Genomic DNA, 6,000 nt, shown 5'->3' with positions numbered 1-6,000 from the left:
CTCATTCAGAAGGTTGTGCCACGAGTCAAAGACGTTCTTGATGGCACGGAACGATAATGCAGGCTGTAGACTTACATTTGAATGGTGGTGTGTCCAGTTCTAAAATCAATATGCGAAGTTGAGAGTAAAGCCCCTCCATGAAGCCCCAAAGCCCCTCCTCTTGACTTTCCCCCACGTTAGCTAATCTGTGCTTCTTCCTGGACCCCAGAGAAAATAGATGTGGTAGAGGCACCCCCCCAGAAGTGTCTGCACTTTGTCCACTTGTAGAACATACACAGAGAGAGACACATTTCCTTCAAGGACTGCTAATGGTCTCTTTTGTCAACAAGATGCCCAAACTGGGAGCAGTCTGCAGATCTGGGACTTTTTATCAAGGCTGGTTAGTCAAACAAGAAGATGCTAAGAATTTTAAATCTAAAAAGTAACTTTTCCAAGCTGTGGGAACAGGCAGTTAGCAGATGGAGCTGTTGTTGTTGTTATGCGCTGTCAAGTTGCCTCTGACCTCCAGCCACCCTATGAATGAGCTATCTCCAAAACGCCCTGTCCTCAGTCGCTCTGCTCAGGTCTAGCAAACTCAACTGCCCATCTCAGCTCTTGCAAACTCCTTTAGGGAGTCAGTCCATCTCGTATTTGGCCTTCCTCTTTTCCTGCTGCCTTCCAGCTTTCCCAGCATGATTTTTATCCCCCCAGAGAATCCTGCTTTCTCAGGATGTGCCCAAAGTAGGACAGCCTCCGTTTGGATTGATGATGGTAAAAATCAATCCAAACGGCAAAATCGAGGCAAAATCAGTATTTCAGTTTCTTGATTGTCAACACTAATGTTGTGCAGTTCTTCTATATTTCTGGTTTTGTTTTTATGTGTTGTTTTGTTGTTGTTGTTGTCGATGGAGACCTACTAGCAAATCTCTGGATGAACCATCCTGATTTTCGACGAGATCAACTGGAAGGGTTGGAGTTTTTGTAACCTCGCATGCTGCCTTAGTAAGTTTGGCTGAAAGGGACCTTTCTTGGGCTGCAGTAACAATCCATCTCTCTAGCACTAACCCATTGTTTCTTCCCTACCGCTGATTTCAAAGAGAGTCCCACCTCTCTGCTGAGTGCCTTTTTTCCCATCTCGAGTGTCTGTTGAAGCCAGTTGCTGAATGTATTCATGTTTGTCCATTTGCTGTTTGATCTGTTCAATCGTAAGTAATGGAACCTTCCACTTTTTCTACTATTAATGTCTCAAACTGAATTATTGAGACGGTAAGTGCTAGTTAATGGGAAAAAAGGGGTGGACTAATCTGTGGAACTTGAAGCTATTCTGCTCTGTGAATCCCTGCTGCTGTGCAGCTAGAGGAATTCAACTACAGATTCAAAACCCTGTGACAGGAAGTATATCTTCAGGTAGATCTCTCAAACATCTTCCAATGCACTTCTTTGTTGGGTAGGTATAAGATATTCTGCATCTTTCGACGGTCTTTCCTGGGCTCATTCTTGGGCGAAGCTTCCGCCTCTCTGCAACCCTGCTGTAAACCGACTACCTTCTACAAGTGCTAAATGAATCTTTTAAATTCAAAACGTCTGAGCTGCTGCCATGGGGGAGATGTCGAGATGCTGGAGAAGAACATTGAGCGAGGAAGTAAGAAAGCACAAAAGCAGCTTAAGTGTGCACTTTTTATGTGAAATATATGTACTCTGAGCTCTATGTGGCTGCACTGAACTGTAACAAACTAAATGATTTATAGGGGAAACAGGCTAATTCGGAGCGGCATGGGGACCCCAGAGGCCCGTAAATAATGAATGCGAGCAATTCGTCAGGTATTAAGTGGCATGACTACTTGACTCATTACGAGGAGAGATGGGCCAGAAGGGTGGACCGTCTTCTAAAGCTCCCTTCCCTTCCAAGAAGTGGGAGGTTTTGAAAAGATGCCCAATATATATGTGGCAGAACAACTCCATGAGTTGGCCCATTCTGATGACCCGGAGCATGTGGTCCGTGCCAGATCCACGCTCACCCTCAACCTCAGAACTGGCCGGAGCTCAAATGGTGCTCCAACAGAATCACGTCCCTCCGCACCCTTCTCTGTTGCCTGAGTCCCACGTTAATGGGTTGGCTTTCCTGGTTTAGTTGCTTTTAGCTATTGGGGGTCCTGTCAACCCTGGCTCGTATTTTGCGTCCGAATCCTCCTAGGGAGCTGTTGCAGCTACAGAGACAATGCAGTGGAAGAGTTAGATGGTTAGACGTGGACTTTGAAGATGTGGGTTCACTCAGACCTGAAGCCCACTGAATAACCAGTCTCTCTCTCTCCACCTGGCCTTTTGGAAAATACAATCTTGCATGCTTCTCCTTTAGCTTCTGGAGCACGACTTTTTTGTTCTGGTTCCCTGGTATTAGCTGCAACCAAGTGAACTTCTTTGGACACTTCAGAGTCCTCCTTGAGCCGATCCATCCTTCCTTTAATGTCTTTGTGAGCTGCCTTTTCTCTCTCCTCCATTTTCTGCTCTCTGAAGAAGATAGACTTGGGGAGGTATAGATCCACAGTAGATTTTTTTAAAAAGGGGGGGGGTAATGCACGTGTATACTGTACACTTTCTTTAAAAATTGTTTCCTTTCACCAAGAAGCATCCATGCTGATGGCTCTTTCCTTTTGCAAGGGAGGGAAGAAGACTTTGCAGATCTCAATACTTTTCTCTGTGCCAAAAAGATGGAATAAGCCAATTCTAAATCCCACTAAGATGACCTACCTCAGAAGGTTGTGGTGTTGAGAAATCAAGGAGGAAGGGGCCCATGATTCACCCTCTTGAACTCATTGGGGGAAAGGCAGAATAAAAACGGAACTAATAAAGGAGACAAAAACTTATTTCTTACAAGATATGAGTCTCATACCAGTTTGCAAAGTTTGTTGTATCCAAGCTTCAGGAATTTATGGGAGAAAGCAAGACATCAGCGGAACAAATACAGAAGTAAATAGTAACAGTGATAGTCTAAACAAATAAATATTTAGTTAATACTGTTTTCATTTTATTTATTTGACTTATTTAAAATATTTTACCTTTCTTCTTAAAAAAAGACCCAAGGTGGCTTACATGAGTAAAAGACAATATTTGAAAGCTGAAAACGGTAAGTATATAAATATTTAAAAGAATCAGACAAATACCAACACCAAAAACACACATTAATGTAAATAATCCTGGAAGTGTGTCTGAAGAGTGGAGTATGTATTCTTGGGGAGCACTTTGGAGTGTTGAAGTGCTGTAAAGAGATCATCACCACCGAGCTGTATGAAGTCTTTTGTCTCTGCTGGAGGGAAGGTGGAGTACCACAGGACATGAAGGATGCAAACATTGTCACATTGTATAAGAACAAAGGAGACGGGCGACTGCAATAACTACCGTGGTATCTCTCTTCTCAGTGTTGTACGGAAGCTGCTGGCCCGTGTTGTGCTGAAGAGGCTCCAGGTCCTTACAGACAGAGTCTTTTCCAGAATCACAGTGTGGATTTCGAGCTAATAGATCCACCACCGACAGCCTGGAGGCAGGCGGTGCATCACAGCCTCTCCCAATTTGAAGAGACCCTTGTCCAGCAGGCCAAGGCAAAGTGGAAGTCATGAAAGCAGCAAAATCGGGGAACTGGATGGGGTACAGATTGTGTTTGTCTTTAATGTGGAAGAAATTGTCACTCTCGAATTGGCCTCCTCAGCCACACTAGACGCTGTTCCAAGACCTCCATACAGAGCACGTTGCCATAGTCTCTCGAGACTGAAGGATGCCCACTACTTTATATAAAAAAATAAAAATCAAAAATCACTCTGGGAAGGGGAGGCATAAGATGGAGTCAACTTGATGGTGCATCATTTCATTTTTCCTTGCTTTCCATTGCTGCAAAAGGGTTGCACTGAAAACTACCCTGGAGGCGCCTCATGGCACAGTCGTTAAAGTGCAGTACTTCAGTGAAGACTCTGCTCACGACTTGAGTTCAATCGCAGGTTTAGGTAGACATCGAAAGATTGTCTCAGCTTCTATCCTTCTGAGGTTAGTATATAAACGGAGTGCCCAGCTTGCTGGAGAGTGTAGCTGGCCTAATTAAATCGTAAACCCCCCAGAGAGTGCTTTAAGCCCTGTAGGGTGAGGTAGGAGCAGAACACTTTGCTTACCCTAGCTTCTGCCAGCTCCATCCAGCCATGGCTTCCTGGAAATTGGATTAATTCTTCCCTGCTCCTGGACTCTTGCCACAGATTACTCCCCTCAGGGTTTCGTTGAGGACATCATGCGCTCGCAGCTCTGCCAGGACATGACAGACTCGAGGAGGGAAATGGCATTAGGACGAACATATGTGGAGAAGAACCAACCATCTGTTTTTCACACACACACACCCAATCTAACATATACGGTGAGCCACTTTCCAGCTGAAGGACATGTCTTCCCCGCTGCATCATCCGAGCAACCTTCAAATCCCAGGAGAATATTGTTCCGTATCCCGTTTCCCTGTCTTGAGGTCCGGCTGAACGCAACGCACCCACAGCAGCCCCACAAGCACCTCATAAATGTCCTATGATTTCTCCCCCTTCCACCTTCAATTCCCCACATTTTAGTTTGTGTTTGATTAAGTGCCATATAATGCAGGAATAAACAGAGCACAGGCCAGATCTGCAAATAAATCTAAATAATTTGCACGTGGGACTTCAGCGCATTCTCTGTTGTGCATGATATTTGAAATGAGAAGTGAGGTTTTCAAAAAGATCGTTTCCTTTACCACTGGAGGGACCTTTGGCAATTCGGTGGAACAGGATGAACTGGGTCCAACTCTGGCTCCTCTTACTGCTGATAATATTCATGCTCCCTCATGCCATGTATTGATTTTCTTTAAAGCTTCTAGCCAGAATGAAGGTGTTGCTTCCAGTCCTTGCTTTCACTCTGACCTGGCTTCACAACCATGCTAGATGGCGTCAGGGCAAAGCCAAATCAGAGTGAGGGCATGGGTCAAGGTGTGAATCCTTGCACAGAGCATTCTCATTCCATATGAAAAAACAAAAAGGTGGGGGGGGGGAGAATTAGCCCCAGAAAGTTTTGTAAGCCTGATTTTTGAGTTATTTCTCTAAGTGCACAAATGTTAAAACTATCTTTACTGTGATGAAGGAAAATGAAACCAGAAGACACAGGAACTGCAGCCTCTGCTACTACTGTGAGCAGATAACGGAGAAAGCAAACTCAAAAAATAAAACTAAGATTATGAGTGAAAGGCTACATGTTTTTGGACACACGCAGACCCCTTTCCTCTTGGTGCCCAAGCACTTTGCTTCAAGCCCAAAAAGTTCTCCAAAGATCTTTCAAGCTGGATCTTGCTACACACATGGCGGATACACTGCGGTCGGCTTGAGGGATCCTGCATAGTGTATCTCATTGTTTTTAGATCACACCTTTCGGAATTCAGACGAAAAACATGGATTAGCAGTAAATCATTATAATGCAGAATTGAGCAACGAAGGGCCTTTTATATGGAAGCATGCTTTCTAGTGCATGACTTATTTGATCCCCCATTTTTAGTCACAGTTCCCTAAGCCCAAGGAAAGATAAAGGGAAATCGCCCTGTCCAGCAAAATAAAGGTAGAGTGATAGTCATCATGCGGCGTCAATCAAGTCAATTCTGACTTACGGTGACCCTTTCCAGGGTTTTCAAAGTTGAGAATACACAGAAGTGGTTTACCCTTCTTCTGGTGGATGTGCAAGCTTTGCCCAAGGCTAGCTGGCGCTTTTCTCTGGAGGCACAGCGGGGAATCGAACTCCCAACCTCTGAGACCTAAATCACTGAGCTATCCAGCCAGGTGCCAGGTATAGTCGTATTTTGGGGATATTAACAGTTCTCCTAATCCTCAGGATCAGTTCCTAGTAGTTTTGGGTGCAGAAAAACTGAATAGCCTGGTTGGGCAATAGAAGTTAATATTGTGTAAGTCAAGTATTTTATTTATCTTTGAAAAAAATGAGTTAGGTTTTCTATCCCATCTTTCTCCAAATGAGCTT

The sequence above is a fragment of the Pogona vitticeps genome, chromosome 12, assembly GCF_051106095.1.
Source record: "Pogona vitticeps strain Pit_001003342236 chromosome 12, PviZW2.1, whole genome shotgun sequence".
NCBI lineage: Eukaryota > Metazoa > Chordata > Lepidosauria > Squamata > Agamidae > Pogona > Pogona vitticeps.
Note: the sequence above shows the minus strand (reverse complement) of the source record.